The sequence below is a fragment of the Galeopterus variegatus genome, unplaced genomic scaffold (genome assembly GCF_000696425.1).
Source record: "Galeopterus variegatus unplaced genomic scaffold, G_variegatus-3.0.2 Scaffold5646, whole genome shotgun sequence".
Lineage (NCBI taxonomy): Eukaryota > Metazoa > Chordata > Mammalia > Dermoptera > Cynocephalidae > Galeopterus > Galeopterus variegatus.
In genome coordinates, this window is record NW_007731757.1 from 90,656 (window position 1) to 109,609 (window position 18,954).

Here is an 18,954-nt window from a genome sequence, read left to right on the forward strand (position 1 = left end):
TCAGTGCCCTTCTAGGTCTCAAAAGAGGTCACTTTGGAGGTCACTGACCAGCCAACTGCTGTTCCTATTAGTGCAGCTGTGGTAGTGGGGTCAAATGATGCAAAGCACATCCTTAAGAGAAAGATTTCCAAGCTCGCAAGTTATGTAGGAAGTGCAGGAAACACAGGTGAGGGAGTGGGAGAGCGGGACAGGGAAGGAAAGGCAGCCAGTAAAGGGTGCAATATCAAGTGCCCATTATCAAGCACTGTTGGGTGACTGGAGTTTAACACCACGGGGGAGTCCTGGGAAATGGCATGAAACATGTTCTGCAGAGTTATCCCAATGAAAAGTAAAGGGATACAGCTGAACCGGCAGCTGGAGCTGATGGAAGGGTCCGGTCTAAGGGATCTGGGCAGGATGCCACGCATTTACTACACATGGTATCTACGTGTAAGAAGCTGCTCGTAGCCCCTTTCCACTAGGCAGGCCTTTCATATGTAGGCTTCATGGCTCATCTAATACCATTTTTATTCGCACAGTAATTCAACTTAAATTTTAAACTACATTTAAATTTAATAGATTTTCGTGTTTGACTTTTGGGCAATGTTTGAAATGCCTAAAACTCTTCCTTTTACTGAATTTAGATTTTTGTACATTAGCTGATAAATGAATATTAAGCTTTTGTGTGGTGATGCTGGGTGCTAATCAACAGTCCGGTTTTGGTGCCATTGACATCTTTGTCAATTAGTTGAATTAGCCAATTAGTTAAATGTTTTTGATTTTTGCCCAATTCTAATGAAAAACAGAAGTGCCAATATTAATCATGGGGCTTTTTGTATATTTAGTGAAATTAAGGCAAAGATGCAAACTAAAAAGCATGCCGAAAAGCTGAAATCTTTAGTCATATTTGAACTTAAGCTTTGTTTCAATTTAAAAAACAAAATTAAGAACAAAACACAAGATTATGATTGGAATGTAATGTAAGGTTAGGACTTTTATATTTTTTTGATTTATGAGAATCAGCACCCTTTAAAGCATATAAGTATATTGTTGGATTTTTACATTTTCAACTTTTGTGCATGTTGTTTCAGGAATGCTTTATGCAAAGAAATCAGAGACTGCACAGAAAACTGCTTTATGAAAAAATGGAAATAATTGAAAATACCACCTTGCTAAAGGTAAAACTGAGCCCTGGTACAGATGGAGTCCCTGACCAAGTGGCCATGCATTTGAAACTGTCCGTCGTGATCTGAGTTCTGTCGGTCTTACCAAGTTGTGAGGTCTGGCAGGCCCAGTAGCCATCCAATATGAGAGGGTGCTGATACATGTGGGGCTGAGCACAAGGAGGACCATAGGACACAGCCAGCTGTGTGAGCAGAATGCCCAGCCCTCATGCCTGGAGAAGCACATTAGCTGACACCTATGGCCATATGGGCATTCGTTATTTCTAGCTGATGGCAGAGAAAATAACCTAAACTTGGTTTATGGGCAGATCTGCCAGACTTGTGGGTACAACCCCAAAACTCAAGCGTGACCTTGGAAGACTTCAGTAGTTCACCTTATCTGTGGTTTTGCTTTCTGACATTTCAGTTACCCACGGTCAGTTGTGTTCTGAAAATATTAAGTGGAAAACTCCCCAAACAAACAATTTATAAATTTAAATTGCATGCAGTTCTGAGTAAATGACGAAATCTTGCACCATCCCACATGGGACATCAGTTATCCCTCTGTCCAGTGGAACCACTGGGTAGACACTCCCCTCCCATTACTCACCTAGTAGCCAGCTCTGTTGTCAGATTGACCGCTGCCATGTCCCAGCATCACAGTGCTTGTAGCCCCAAGGAGCAAAAGTGATGCCAGCAATTCAGATATGCCAAAAAGAAGCCAGCCTTAAAGTGTTTCCATTAGGTGAAAAAGTGGAAGTTCTCAACTGAATAAGGAAAGAGAAAACATCATGCTAGTTTTGTTGTTGCACCTCAAACTGCAAAAGTTATGGTGAGAGTGCATGATGAGTGCTTAGTTAAGATGGAAAAGACATTAAATTTATGTGTGGAAGACATGAACAGAAATGTGTTCTGAGTGACGGTAACGTGTTATACTAGAAAACATTGAGACCATGTGAACACTTCAGCAAGGGATCCTCTGAAATGAGGGATCCCAAGCCATGCTTTGGACTGAAAAATATAAAAACTACTAGAGAGGCTGCATCTGCCAACGAAGAAGCTGCTGCTCTGTTTCTGGCAGAGTTGAAGTTGATGAAGGTGAAAGGAGACCATCCAAAGCAAGTCTTCAGTTGTAATGAAACAGGGCTCTTCTGGAAGATGCCCAATAGAACCTACATTCATAAAAGTGCAAAGGAGTCACCAGGGCATAACATACAGAAAGACAAATTAACTTAGGTACTACATGGCAACTCATATATAGGGTTTGGTATGATCTGTGGTTTTAGGCATCCACCGGGGTCTTGGCACTAAAATGTTCCTCCTTCCCATTCTGACACTGTTCTCATTATTACCAGCTGCCCCTGAACTTCCTCCGACCATCTCACTCCAGTGCTGTTCTCACACAAGCTGTCTTTATCCATCCTGTTTCTTATGGTAATGAAAACAATCTCAGTGATTCTTCATTAAACATTATGCTAGGGCCAAGCCCGTGGCGCACTCAGGAGAGTGCAGCGCTGGGTGCGCAGCTGCGCTCCTGCCGCGGGTTCTGATCCTATATAGGGATGGCCGGTGTGCTCACTGGCTGAGCGCGGTGCGGCTGACACCAAGCCAAGGGTTGCGATCCCCTTACCAGTCACAAAAAGGACACACACACACACAAAAAAACATTATGCTAGATTTTGGTTATGTATAATATGTATGCACTATATCTGTGTATATACATATATAAATAAACATATACATATGAGGGGACTTCAAAAAGTTCATGGAAAGATTCATATTACCATTTAATTCCATTTTCCATGAACTTTTTGAAATACCCTTGCATATGTGAATAGGTATGTATATGTCTCTATTTCGTATATGACTTTTTAATAAGGGAAGTTCATTCAACTTTGCAAAATGCCTTTTCACCACTTATTGATATGATTAAGTGGGATTTTTCCTTTAACCTATTAATGTGATAATAAGAATAGATGTCCTAATTTTTAACTATCTCTTACATCCCAAGAATGAGCCCCATTTTATCATTGTGCATTAATTTATTAATTTGTTTATATTTTATGGCACTCCTGCACTATTTAGAAATTATATATCATTCTGTAGTTTCCCTTTTTGTGCTTTATTTGTCAGGTTCAGCTTCAGTGTCCTTCTTTTCCTTTTCTCCATATTTAGGGATAACTTAGAATTGACACGATGTGTTCCTAGATGTTTTGAATGAAGTCATTAGTGAGACTGAAGAAACGTGGTGTTTTTGTGAGGGCTAATCTTTGATAACCTTCTTGATTTCTTTACTGGTAATTGGTCTGTTTGTTTTTATAAGTCTTTTCTAGGGCCACTTATGGTAATTTATATTTCCCTAGAGACATTTATTTTATGTAGATTTTCAAGAGTATTTGCATAATTTTGTGCAAAGTATTTTCTTATAATTATTTTGGTTTCCTTTTAACCCACTCTAACTGCTGATTTTGTGCTGATGCTTTTCTTATGTTTCCGTTAAAAAATGAGACAAGCTATCATTTTATCTATTTCATTAATATTTTTCAGGTTTTTATGTTTATTCTATATTTTTGGTTTCACAATCATTAATATCTGCTTTTGTCTTTATTTTTTCTACTTTCCTTCGATTTATTTTCTTATTTCTTCCTTTAAATATAAACTCATTTTTTTCTTTTTTGCTTGTGTAATACAGTTTGGTTGAGGTTCTAAATTTTTCCTCAAAACACTGATTTTAGTATAACACATGGATTCTGATATATATTTTTCATTATTATTATTTTGTAAATATCCTTCAATTTCAGTTTCTATTGATTTTAAGTCATCTTTTTAAATAGTCTTAATTTTTAGGCAGTTGGTATTTTGTTTTCTATTAAAAAATCAGTTCTACTTTTCTTTGCATTATGATTTGAGAATATGATCTGTACTATTTCTACCTGAATATACTAAGAGTATTTTGTGGTCCATATACTGAATTTTTGAATGTACTTTAAGATGGAATATTCTTTGTTTTCAGGGTGAAGGGTGTGATATATAGCATTTAGAGAGACTTTATGAATTATAGAATTTGGTCCTCTATCTTTAATTTTTCACTGTTTACTTGATTTGTCATGGGTCAAGAGAATGAGTAAACTTTCCCTGTTATTTCTATTGTACTCTATGTAGTTTTGCTTAAAGAATTTTCACACTAGGATCTTTAGTATTAATGATCCATGACAGATATTCATTGTAGATTGATTCTTTTGACACTCTAAGGTGAACTTATTTGTCTTAATGCTTTTTTCTGTGAATTCAACTTTGTTTGATACTAATAATGTAATCACTGTTGGCCTTTTTTTTTTTTTTTTTTTTTTGGTAATTGCCTGACATATATGCCCAGTATTTAACCTTGCTCTCAATATATCTCTTGCATGCAATGTATAGTTGTTTGGTTTTTTAAACCTACCTGAAAAAATTTTTTCTTTTAATTGGTAGCTTTATCTCATTTACACATATTGATACACACGTTTGGTTTCAGTCCTCTTATCTTTTATGATTTCTGCTGTTACTGCTTTATTTTATATTTTGCTAAATGATCTTTTTAAAAAAAAATCAAATGTGTATGTGTGTTTTCCTTCTGATTGTTCAGATTTATAATGTGTTTTTAGGTCCTTTATTGGTATTTTAGAACTTTTAACAATATACTTAAGCTTACATTTTTTGATTTATCAACTTTTGATGAATAATTCCCTACAATGAATAAGAAAATGAATTTATGTCCATTTCCACATACCTCTCATCCACCTTCTAATTTCAATTAGCTACATGTAAAAAAATTCTTCTTTTAACTATAATTTACAGGATTATTTAAGTTGGTTTCTTTTCTTTTTTTAATAAGATAATCATAGAATTTATTTTAAAATTTAATTCATAGTTGTGGCTGATTAATTGTGGTTTTTTTTAAAGACTATTTTTTAAGACCAATTTTAGGCTCAGCAAAATTGAGTGGAAGGTGCAGAGATATTCCATATATGTGCTGTCACCACACATACATAGTGTTCCCAATAATCAACATTCTCCACCAAAGTGGTACATTTTTTTAACAAGCAATAGATCTATGGTGACACGTCATAATCACTCAAACTCTATAGTTTACATTAGCGTTCATTTGTGGTATTGTGTGTTCAATGGTTTGGACAAATGAATAATGACGTGTCTACCATTATAGTATCATACAGAGTATCGTTTTCACTGCCCTAAACATCTTTTGTGCTCTGCCTATTTATCCCTCCGTCCCCACTAACCCTGGCAACCACTGATGATTTTACTGTCTCCATAGTTTTGCCTTTTCCAGACGTGTCTACCATTATAGTATCATACAGAGTATCGTTTTCACTGCCCTAAACATCTTTTGTGCTCTGCCTATTTATCCCTCCATCCCCACTAACCCTGGCAACCACTGATGATTTTACTGTCTCCATAGTTTTGCCTTTTCCAGAATGTCACATAGTTGAAACCATACAGTATATAGTCTTTTCAGATTGACTTCTTTCACTTAGTAATATTATATTTAAGGTTCCTCTATGTCTTTTATGGCTTGATAGTTCATTCCTTTTTAGCACTGAATGATATTGCACTGTCTGAGTGTACCACTGTTTGTTTATCCATTCACCTGCTGAAGGACATCTTGGTTGCTTCCAAGTTTTGGCAATTATTAAAAAAAAACTGCTATAAACATCCATGTGCAGGTTTTTGTAAGGACATACGTTTTCATCTCCTCTAAGTAAGTACCAAGGAGTGCAATGGCTGGATTGCAAGATAGTAGTATGCTTAGTTTTGTAAGAAACTGCCCAGCTGTCTTCCAGAGTGGACATACATTTTGTATTCCCACCAGCAGTGAAAGTTACTGTTGCTCCACATCTTCACCAGCATTTGGTGGTGTCAGTGTTTTGGATTGCGGCCATTCTAGTAAGTGTGTAGTGGTTTGTCATTGTGTCAATTTGCATCTCCCTAATGATGTATTATGTGGAGCATCTTTTCTTATGTTTATTTGCTGTCTGTATATCCTTTTTGGTGAGGTGTCTATTAAGGTCTTTGGCCCATTTTAATCATTTCATTTTCCTGTTGAGTTTAAGAGTTCTTTGTATATTTTGGGTAACAGTCCTTTATCAGATATGTCTTTTGCAAATATTTTCTCCTGGTCTGTGGCTTGTCTTTTCATTCTCTTGAACTTTATTTCTTTTTAAGAATCAGATTTATTGAGATATAATTTACATACTGCAAAATTCACTCTTTTTAGGTTTGCAGTTCTATGAGTTTTGACAAATGTGTGCAGTAGCATAACCACCAGCATGATTCACATACAGTAAAATATTTCCATCACTCCATAAAGTCCTTCTGTATGCCTTTGTAATCATTTCCCTATCCCACGTCCAGTCTCTGGCAACTACTGATCAGATTGCCATTCTTTTCAAAAATGCCATATAAATTGAATAATGCCTACATAATGTAGTCTTTAGTGTCTGCCTTCTTTCATTTAGCATAATGGTTTTGAGATTTATACATGTGGTTGCATGTGTCAGAAGTTTCTTTTGTGTTGCTGAGTATGTATTCCATTTTATGAATATATCCAATTTGTTTGTCTCTTCCCAGGTCAATAGACATTTGAGTTATTTCTAGTTTTTCAGGATTATAAATAAAGCCATTTTAGGGCCGGCCCCTGGCTCACTCGGGAGAGTGCGGCGCGCGTCAGCGCCGAGGCCGCGGGTTCGGATCTTCTATAGGGATGGCCGGTGCGCTCCCTGGCTGAGCGGCGGTGTGGGCGACACCAAGCCAAGGGGTCCGATTCCCTTACCGGTCACAAATAAATAAAGCCAGTTTTTTTGTCTTTTTTGAGACCAGCTGCACTGCGCTCAGCCAGTGAGCGCTATGAGCGCATTGGTCATCCCTATATAGGATCCGAACCCGCGGCGGGAGCGCTGCCGCACCCTCCTGAGTGCGCCACGGGCTCGGCCCTAAATAAAGCCGTTTTAAACATTTGTGCCGAGATGTTTGTGTGGACATATGTTTTAATTTCTTTTGGATGCATACCTAGTAGTGGATTGCTGAGTGCATGTTTAACCTCGTAAGAAACTGTCAAACTGTTTTTTTAAAGTGGCTACATAATACTATTTTACGTTTCCAACAGAAAAGTATGAGAGACCCAGTTGCTTTGTTTCACTGTCAATGCTTGGTATTGTCAGCTTTTAAAATTTCAGTCATTCTAATAGGTGTGTGATCGTATAACATGGAGGCTGTAATTTAAATTTCCCTCGTGACTAATATTGAACATATTTTCATGTGTTTGCCATTTGAGTCTTTTCTTTGGCAAAGTGTCTGTTCAAATCTTCTACTCATTTTTTAAAAAATGGGTTATGTGTTTTCTTATTATTACGTTTTGAGAGGTTTTTTTTCTTTCTTTCTTTTCTTTTTTTTTTTTTACTTATTCTGGGTACCAGTGTAATTCATAATTTTTTATTTTATGGTTTGTACTTTTTGTGTCTTATTTAAGAAATCTTTGCTAGCCCAATGTCACAAAGATTTTCTTTTTCTTTCCTGAAAGTTTTACAGTTTTAGGTTTACACTTAGGTGAGAGATTCTTTTCGTTTGCAGACGGCAAGCAGCGGCGGCCGCGCAGCGAGAAGCCGCGGAGGTTTTCCTGGTTTCGGCCGCCGCGGCTGATGCAGCGGATTCTCAGCAGCCACCACTTCGCCGGGCAGGAGGAAGGGGAGAAAGCCAGTGCCACCACCCATGCCAGCCGCCCCTCGGCATGCACAGCCGCGGCCGCGGCAGCGAGCGTTCCAGGGTCTCCCTCAATTGCTGCAGTAACCAGAGTCCGGGGCCTCGGTGGTGCTCCTGATGTCCCGCACCCAGCCCTGAAGATCTCCGCTGGGTGAGGGAATGGTCAGAGCGATCACCGTTCTTCAGCTAATTGGTTTTACTCTGATCATCGGCCGAATGCAACGGAGGGACTAACGTCTAATGACAGGACGAGGATTCTCACCATCCAGTCCGGGCTCACGGATACTAAACACATCGTCTGGAGAGCAGTGCCGCGCAGCGACAGCCTGAACGTCGAGACCCCAGGCGGCGCGCTGCCCGAAGGCGGCCAGGACAGCTCGCCGTTCTGGAGTTTGCGGAGGGGCAGCTCCGCGCTGCCCGTGTCTTCATCTGCTTCCGCAAAACCCGGGAGCACGGAGCCGCGTTGCTCCGTACCTTCAGCTTCTTGGGCTTTGGGATTGTGAGACCAGGGCATCTCCTTGTCCCCGAGGGACCCGACGCTGGCTTCGTGGCCTACACATTCGAGAGAGTCTTCGGTCGAGGAGGAGTCGTGACAGCTTGGCTTCCTCACCGCCCTCCGCAGGGACAGGCAGGTGGGAGCCCCCCACGGCGGTCCCTGCAGGGGGCGTGGAGTGCACACTCGTCTATCTCTTCTCGGCTGGTCCGCTTGTTGTAATTGTGTAAATAAATGCTCACTCCAAATTGGCGGTACGTTTCTTGAAGTTTAATTCTGTGTTTGTGATACTGAAGCATTTGCTTTAATTCTAAATAAAAATTTATATTTTAAAAAAAGATTCTTTCCAAGTTAATTTTTGTATATGATATTTTGTATTTGGTCTAGCATCAAGTTTTTTTTCTTTTATAGTTTGTACATTTTCTGTGCTACGAAATATTTGTTAATCTAAGGTTCCAAAGATTTTCTTTTATGTGTATTCTACGAATTTTATACCTTTAAGTTTTACAGGTCTATGGTTCATTTTGAATTAATTTTTTAATGTGATTGAGGTTTAAGTCAAGGTTTATTTTATTTTTTTTAACATATAGATGCTTAATTGTTCCAGCACCAGTTGTTGAAAAGACTATCCTTCCTACATTGGATTACCTTGATTGTCAAAATTTCATCGCGTGTACATGGGTTTATTTCTGGACTTTCTGTTCTGTTCCATCATCTATATGTTTATCCTTTTGCCAATATCACACTTTCTGGATTATATTAGCTTTATAATAAGTCTGGAGGGGCCGAACCCGTGGCTCACTCGGGAGAGTGCGGCGCTGGGAGCCTGGCGGCGCTGGGAGCCCGGGGCACTGGGAGCGCCGAGGCCGGCCGCATGTTCCGATCCTTTATAGAGGTGGCCGGTGTGCTCCCTGGCTGAGCGCGGTGCGTGCGACACCAAGCCAAGGGTTATGCCCTTAGCGGTCACAAAATAAATAAATAAATAAAAAATAAGTCTTGAAATCAGGTAGTATAAGACTTTCAACTTTTTAATTTATTTTTCAAAATCATTTTGGCTGTTCTAGGACCTTTGATTTTCCATATAAATTTTAGAGTCACATTGTTGATTTCTATAAAAACGATTTCTGTGATTTTGATTGGTAATTACACTGAATCTGCAGATGAATTTGGGGACAATTGACACCTTAATAATACTGAATTTTCTGAGCCATGAGCATGGTCTATCTTAACCATTTCTTAGGTCTTTGATTTATTTCATCAATGTTTTGTAGTTCTTAGCTTTTTGGAAGATTGTGGGAGATGATATAGACTGGAAATAAAAACAGCTTTATTTCTTCCTTTCCAACCTGCATGCTTTGTATTTATTTCTTTTGCTCTATTGCTCTGGCTAGAACCTTCAACACAACATACTAGAGAAGTGGTGAAAGTGGACTTCCCTGCTACATTCCCGGTCTTAGGTGGAAAATATTCAGTCTTTCATCACTCAGCATGACATTAGCTGTAGACTTCATCCATTTTTAAACAGTATCAATTGATCATGTCCCCTTTCTATGAAAGGTGATTCCATGTCTACCCCTCAACTTCTAAAGTTTTTGAGTAATACTATTATTTCTATATTGCCTTGGTTTATAATGTTTACATCTTATTTTGTAACACAATTGTTGTTGAGTCTTTGTTTTACATTTAAGCCAATTTAAAGATTACTGCCAGTACTTTAACTATATTTCTCTATCCATCTCTTGGCTAAGAAATTTCGTTTTAAAATTTATTTAAGCATATTTAGATGAAGTATATTCCCATATTCTTGCGTGTTTGAAAATAGCTGTTGTTCTTATATTTGAATGAGTGATTGGCTGGCTTTTTTTCTGTGGTCTCTGTAGGCATTCTTCAAGGCATTATTTTCTAGAGTTAGGCACTGCTGTGGAGAAATCCAAAACAAAGCTTGCCTGGAATCTCACAGAACTATCTTTTTAATCATTTAAGCTTAAATACTTCACTTAGAATAGTGCTAGGGACTTAAAAATCATTCAGTAAATGTTAGCTATCTGTTTTGACTTCTCATTGCATAAAGACCATTGTCTTTTTAAAGTTCATTTTATTTATTTATTTATTTATTTATTTTTATTTTGTCAATGTACAGTGTAGTTGATTTTCATGGCCCTTTACCAATTTAAGTTCACTTATTTAATGGAGAACTTTTTAGTCTCTTCTATGGTAAAAATGTGTAGGTGTGTGTGTTTCATCGTGTTTTTTGGTTAACTCTTTGCTTTTGAACAATTTTTGTAAAGATTCTAAGTTGATCCTGTTTTTAAAAATTACTGATTTCTAACTGAGGGGAATTCTTCCTGGACAAGCTATTTTTTAGGAGAAATGTGGGTGAAGAGACAGAGGACTTAGCTGAGGTAGTAGTAGTTTGAAAAGTCTTAGTATCTCTGTCCTTAGCACACTGGCCTGTGGGTGTGGATATGGGATAGCATGATTTCCTTTTGGCTCACAGTGAAGTTTGGTACTGTAAAGGACACATGGTATGTGTGTGTGTGTGTGAGATTTAGGTGTTTTTCCTTCCATATCCTTGACTAGGGCTGGCCATTTAGCTCAGTTAGTTAGAGTACAGCCTTGTAACACCATGGTCAAAAGTTCAAATCCCTGTACCAGCAAGCTGCCAAAAAAAAAAGAAAAAAGGAGAAATATATCCTTGACTCTTTTGAGAACTAAGTCTACTTTTTTTTTCTGTTTACTTCCTGCATTGTTTTTCTCTTCCGTTAGCTGCTCACTTTACATGTCTTTCTTTAGTCTAATCAATCTTTGTTTTTTTCTTCCTCAATGGTTGCACAGTACCATTTTGGATCATTACTCATCTTTGAAAGACTGTCTGGTCATAAGTAGCTGTGATTTCAAGGACTTGGAAGATCTTAGAGTTTATGGAATCTCTGAAAGTCTCAGAATATTTCTTCCCCATGTTTTCATTGTTCTCTGTACCCTCCTTGGGTGAGCAAGTTACCTTTCAGTTTGATCACAATAAAGGTTTTTTGTGTATGATGATGTTTCTGTCCTCCATTTCTTTCTTTGATTTTTAATTAATTCAAGTTTGTCTTCAAAGAAGCACTATTACTTAGTGGTTGTGAATACAAACTTTGGAGGAACTTTGCCTAGGTTTGCATTCAGGTTCTGTCATTTACAAGGTGTAGCCCTGGACAAGTTGCTATCCTCCTATGGCCTCAGTTTCCTCACCTGTAACATGAGGACAGTGATAATAATAGTGCCTACCTCATAGAGATGTCAGGATTGAGTTAAAATTTTTAAGAGACTTCAAATAGTCCCTGGCAAAGAGTAAACAATGTTTATAAAAATAAATAAAGGTGTTGGCGATCACCTGCTACATAATCTGATTGATTCTTTTAATCTCTTTTCCATTCTAGCACATTGGCAGACTTGTAAAAATGTCATGTCTCGGTGTTTCTCACTCAGCATCACATTCCCTGCCACTAGTAGCTCAGTGAAGACTTCAAGGATATTCCTGAGCAAACTCCAAGATGTGTTGTTCCAACTGAGGGACCACCGATTGAGCCCTTCAGGGCCACATGCTGCTTTTGTGGAACTTGGTCTGCTGTACAAGATCTGTCATTTGGCATCTTTGCTCCCAGCCTCTTTCAACTTGGTCCAGAATCATCTGTCTTTGGCAGCTGTTTTTCATAGCTTGTGGCTTGGGGTTGTGATTATTTTCCAGCTTGATTGGGATGAAGTATTTGTCTCTGTTTTTATCATTCTTATTGTTTAAGTTGGTTTCAGGCAGGAGAGTAGGTGTAAACATGTCTTCACTAGGTCACCTAGCACTAGAAGACGAGTCAACTTGACCTAAATTAATTTTATGAAATCAAATCTTAAATTGCTATTCAGAAAATACAAAACTGTGCATTTATTTTCTATAAATTAAGCACTCGTTCTTCACAACTCATAGAGACATGTTTCACTTTGTACATTTCAGAAGTTATTAAAAATATTTTATTAAATTATTATATTCACCTAGTTACAAATCAAATAATTCAGAAAAGCCCAAACAAAGAGCCTGCTCTCTCTCCCTCATTTTCTATTTTCTCAGCCCCATTTCCCAAGAGCAATCATTTGTACCTGTTCCTCTTTTGAGATCTTCTGGCATCAAGCTTGATGTATTTAAATCACCAGGGGGCCGGCCCGGTGGTGCACTGCTACAGTGCGCCGCTTGGGAGTGTGGTGGCGCTCCCGCCGAGGGTTCGGATCCCACATACAGACCGGTTCCTGCTCACTGGCTGAGCGAGGTGCAGGCGCGACACCGAGGGTTGCGATCCCGTTGCCGGTCCCGGTCCGGTACGGGCGCGACACTGAGGGTTGCGATCCGTTGCCGGACACGAAAAAAGACAAAAAGGATAAAAAAGAAAATTCTAGGCTCATGCAGCACCAGGAATGTATTTATATATAAATATATATTTTCTGGTTAATTTTGAAACACGTCAAAAAACAAAATAGCAAATTGGCCTGTTAAGACACGTTCCACGGGATACTGTCCAATTCCTCTGATGGAGTTGTACTGTCTGATTTTTGCATGCAACTCCATTAACCGGGTCTCACTTTAGGACTCCTCATGGTTTGCTATTAAAGTAGATTTTCCCTTCCATCATAGAGCAGACTCATTGAATCTCAGGTAAATGGAGGCAATTTTCCCTAAAAATTGCCAGGATAGTCTGCAAAAGCTGTCTGTTTCTACTATCATCCTCCTTATGTTTGAGTGAGACATTGTTTCCTTTTCCAGATTTACTCACTGTTTTCTTAAAAACACTTTAATTCGATCTTACATTAGAAAAAAAAAATTGGTTCTTTAGTCATTTGGTAGCTTTTCCTAATACAGGTTCAAAATGATTTACCTGCAATTTCAAGATTAGAAAACTCTGAAAACTACAAGTTTTTAACTCATTTGGTGGCAAAACCTGACCTGAACTGATTTGAGGGAATATTTATTCCCTCAAGTGTTTAATTATAAGATAATGCCCCACATTCCATTAGAACTATTACATAATTTAATGTATATGAGCTATTGCCTTTTAAAAACTGAAGAATTCTGAAACATTTCTGGCTCTGAAAAATTTGAATAAGGGATTGTTGACCTGTGTTATCAAAGCAGAATACTATAAGTATTGGAATTCTCTGCTTAATTAAATAGTTGATACCTGTTTGCTAAATACCATCTTAAGCCAACAGGGCTCTTTGTATTTGTGTTTATTAGTGTCCAGTCAGGAAAAATCAGCAATACTAGTTATTGTACTGAAGAGAACTGAACCTAAGACTTTGGTTAAATGGTTGCTAGGGAATTAAAAAACAAAGAAGGGACACTGTGTTTGAAAAGCCATAGTAACGGCAGGAAGAGCTACCACTCTGGGGCTGGAAGAACAAAGGGAAGGATTTGGAATTATTAGAACCTAGAAAATGGGATGAAGACCCCGAGGGGCTGGGATCAAGCCTCTGAGGAAGTGGCACTGCCTGGCTGGAGCTGGTATGTCTGAGATAGTACAAAGAAGGTTGGTTCTGGGCATGCCAGAAAATGACAGAGTCCAACCAACTGCCACTGACAGGTTGAAGAGCAATCATTGGGGGCCACACTGACAGGAAGAAGGAAATCCTTTCTTCTCCTTTAGCCTGCCAGTCTCTATCTAGTGCCCTCTATTAACACAGCCTATCAAAGAGCCAGCTGGCAAAAGAGAAATACCATTTGTAGATTTCTAGTGCTAGGATTCCAAAGCGGAATATAGAAGGATGGGTTTGAAGCTAAGAATCAAAAACTTTAAAATGAGCATAGTCCAAATTTTGAGCTACTCAGCATTCATATATAGACTTCTGAACATATTTGTATTTCCTTAGAGCAGTGATAACAAATATATGCAACTGTCTCTCATACAAAAGTTGTTTTCACTCTCCCCCAAATGGGGAGATATAAAGTCATTCCAGCCAAATTAAATCATCCTTAACGTATTTTAAATTTAATGTGGGTGACAATCATGGTTCATCTCTAGGTGATATTAATTACTCTTTAAATTTATTCCCAGTCCTGTACAAGTATTTTGTAATCTAATGACTGAATTATAAAGTTAATCTTACCAATAATCTTTTCAAAATAATCAGGGAAAAAGAGGAGGAAGAAAAAAAGAAATTTGTTATTATATGCAAGTATATATATAGTATTTTATAATACATAACATATTACCTATCATATGTAAAATAAAGGTAATAAAATAAAAATATAACATTATAATAATAGGGCCAGCCCGGTGGCGCACTGGAGAGGGCACCGCTTGGGAGCGCGGCGGCACGAGGGTTTGGATCCCATGTGGAGACCGGTTCCCGCTCACTGGCTGAGCGCGGTGCGGGCGCAACACCAAGGGTTGCGATCCCGTTACCGGTCAGTAAAAAAGACAAAAAGACAAAAAAAAAAAAATTATAATAATATAATATCAGGCAATATCATGTTGTATTTATATCACAAACAGAAGAAAGTATGCATCATTTTTATAGTCCTACTTTCATTAGATTATAGTGATATTATAATAATACAATATCAGGCAATATCATGTTGTATTTATTTCACAAACAGAAGAAAGTATGCATCATTTTTATAGTCCTACTTTCATTAGATTATAGTGATATTTATAACTTCCTTCTTTCACTAAACATTTCATGTTTTTCTTGCCCTCAGCCAGCATTTCAGCTGGCCTACATCGTTTACCTGGTGGGGTGACCCAAATCTTCATTCTTAAAGTGTCTGAATCTTTAGTGGTCATGTCTTCCTTTAGTTGTAGTTTTCCTATAACTTTTGCTATTTCAGAGGCACCTTTCTGAATACTCTGAGTTCCATATATTGTTCTTCCTGCCCCCATTTTATAGCCCAAACTTCACTTCCTCCTGGTAATTAGAATCAATAACTCCGGTCAACAGAGTGACCTCTTTCTTTGGCTGTTGATATGATGGACTAAGGAGCTCGAATGGCCAGCTAGTAGTCTCAGCTTTCAATTCAGTGGAATCATTGTTGTGTCCCTTGGTGGAAGCGTTCCTCTAAGACCTCCAGCTCTACAGAATTCATAATTGGGAGAGGAGGTGTGAAGTAATCTCTGAGTGGGTATAATGTTCAAAGAAGCCACACTCACTTCTACCCCTTGATGATTCCTGCATCCATCTATTCCAGCTATGGGAAAAACAGCACCCTATTGGTCACTGATCCAAAGCTTATAAGGGAGCTTATAATCAAACATTTCAAGACACTGTCTCATAACTAGTGTTGTAACTGAATCTTCAGTAGGTCATTGTACTTTTCTAACAGATTAGCCATTTTTTGGTAGTGGGGTAGTTTGTGCTAAATCTCACCAGAAACACAGTTAAGTTTATGAGCTCGTTGCAGCAAGGAAGAATACCCATATTGGAGAACTATGGGTGTCTCATAATGGGTGAATCAGGGAAGAGTATTTATGGAGTTAAGAGAGGTGAAGTTAGTCACAGAATGGTCTTGTCAGGGACTTGTCAGAATCTATAAACCAGTCAAGTTACTGTACAGTCATTGATCTTATCTCTAACACACAAGTCCATGCAGAGTTACCATGGGATCAGTGTGTCTGTGGTCTTATCTTGGAACACATGAATCTGAATGAGTTGTGTTAAAAGAGTATGACTTTAGATTTCTTGTCTTGCATGTCACAGTTTAGGATAGTTTATCTGTTTTGTGAGTACTAGAACAGTTTTGCAAATTGTGGTCTTTGCTTAAATTCTTAGATATGCCTTTACAGCTACCAACGGAGTGTTTCTTTTACTTCATCAGACTCCCTTTCCAAAAGATGGACTATTATCTTTGGGGGATGTGATCAATCCAGACATGTACTGTTCTTTGAGAGGTCATAATTGTGCATAGAGTGTTCAATGGTGCTTGTTTTTATCTCTTTAATCATCAGGTCTCTCATTCTCTTTGTTGGATGATCTCTTGTTGAAATGCGTGGCATGACAGCAGCTGTGTAGCTACAATTAAGACTGCAGATCACACATTTGGCATCTGCAACACAGACAAATACTAAGACAGGATTACTATTAAAGTTTGGGAGGTTCTTCAAAACAAAATACTAGACTTACAAATCTAGGCCATGAAGACATGTCTCATAATCTATTTGGATCTTCTTTAGATAATGAAGTGGCTTTCCCCCTTAATGTGGCTATGGATTACTCAACTTGGGCAGAGTCTGAAGAATTAGCCCCATATCTAGGGACTTCCAAGGGTAAGGATCTTAGGAGCCCTGTGATTAAAGAACAGGGGTGCCTGTGAACAACTTAGAACCTTAAACCAACAGAGAAGGAAGAAAGTAACCAAGAGGTAAAGACCAAAAATATGCAAATAAATCGTCTCTTCATTCTGGTCCCAGAGAGGAAGAATAACTAGAACTCTTGGGATGCAAAACCTTTGTTTAGCTTTTTAAAACCTTTTTGGCATAGCTGATTAAGCATATCTCATACTCTGCCACAGTACAGAGAATTATATAGATTTACCCACATGGTCAGGGTCCTATAGTGTTTTAGCACAGAGTCTCTGGAGTCAGACTGCTTGGGTTCAAGGCCTGTATTTGCCATTTGCTAGCTGTGACCTGGGCACATTTTTAGTCTATCTATGACTCAGTATCTTTGTCTGTAGAATGAAGCTAATAGTGCCTGTCCAACAGGGTGGCTGTGAGGATGGATTAAATGACCTGATCTATGTGGTACATAGTAAAGGCTCAGTGTGCAAGAGTCTGTGTTATGCCAAAGCTCATGAAGTCTGCTGGTCTCCTTTTACTAGTATGTATTTCATTCCCACCTTCCTTACAAACATGCATGTGTAATTCCAAGCTGGGGGCCTATTTTCTCTCAACATTCTTTTCTTTGCAAAAATCTTCATTGAAGAATAACTAGAACTCTTGGGATGCAAAACCTTTGTTTAGCTTTTTAAAACCTTTTTGGCATAGCTGATTAAGCATATCTCATACTCTGCCACAGTACAGAGAATTATATAGATTTACCCACATGGTCAGGGTCCTATAGTGTTTTAGCACAGAGTCTCTGGAGTCAGACTGCTTGCGTTCAAGGCCTGTATTTGCCATTTGCTAGCTGTGACCTGGGCACATTTTTAGTCTATCTATGACTCAGCATCTTTGTCTGTAGAATGAAGCTAATAGTGCCTGTCCAACAGGGTGGCTGTGAGGATGGATTAAATGACCTGATCTATGTGGTACATAGTAAAGGCTCAGTGTGCAAGAGTCTGTGTTATGCCAAAGCTCATGAAGTCTGCTGGTCTCCTTTTACTAGTATGTATTTCATTCCCACCTTCCTTACAAACATGCATGTGTAATTCCAAGCTGGGGGCCTATTTTCTCTCAACATTCTTTTCTTTGCAAAAATCTTCATTGCAAGACTTTCTACTCCAGTTCTACCATGTACCTTACATTCCTCTTCTTTTGCCAGTTCCCGTGTTCCTCTCCTCCCAGTACTGCCAAGAGGACTGACTCAGTATTCTCGTATATGGAACTGAAATTCTTTTTTTTGACTGGTAAGGGGATCGCAACCCTTGGCATGGTGTGGTCTGCACCACGCTCAGCCAGTGAGTGCACCAGCCATCCCTATATAGGATTCGAACCTGCAGCCTCGGCGCTAGCAGCGCCTCACTCACCCGAGTGAGCCACAGGGCCGGCCTGGAACTAAAATTCTTGAAGTTGCTGAAAAAGAAACATAAAATTAAATCCTCATGAACAAAATTTTGGTGAGGTCAACCCAAGGTAGGGGGAGAATTTGTTCTATTATACATTGGTTATTTCATACATTTTATAAACAGATCTTGCCTACTTCAAATCTGTGATTATAAGACAGTTTGTAAGATGCAATGGGAAGAAAAAAGCTAAACGACACATGGATTTGCCCTTAAGGAGAAGAAAATTTTGAGTCCCTTTTCCATTTTATGTACCTGAGTTTAACACAAATTAAAACCATTGCTATGATATGATCTTATTTTTAAAATTTCTTGAAAGTAATTTATTATTACTTTCTCTGCATCTAATGTATCTTTGGCTGCTTACTGTATGCCAGGCCCTGTTCTAAGTGCTTTATGAATATTAAATCATTTCACTTTACTGTACTAGTCATTCCCATTTTGCAGATGAAGAAACTGAGTTTCATAGAGCTTAAGTTTCATGTCTAAAGTCATGCTACTTGTAGATATGGATATTGCAAATATGCAGGTAAGTGCTCGCTAGTCATATACTTAAATGAAAATCAGAAAACCTACTAAATAATAAAATGATGTGGGATTATGATAGTGCTTTGCCTTTATTAATCATTACAGTCACCTTACAAGATAATGCATTTTGAAAATTCAGTTATTTTTATTTCTTTTTGAAATTTATTTATTTATTTTGAATTTTAATTTATCAATAGAAAATTCAGTTATTTTTTTAGTCTCTCATAAGGTGGTATTTTCATTTTTTTTCCATTCATCATTTTATTCATTTGTTTATTCACTAATTTTTTCGGTAA

At 38.3% G+C, this 18,954-nt stretch overlaps 1 pseudogene; it reads left to right on the forward strand.

Moving 5' to 3' along the window:
- Positions 1–2,126: 2,126 nt before the first annotated feature.
- LOC103605187 lies at positions 2,127–8,613 on the forward strand (annotated as a pseudogene).
- Positions 8,614–18,954: the final 10,341 nt, after the last annotated feature.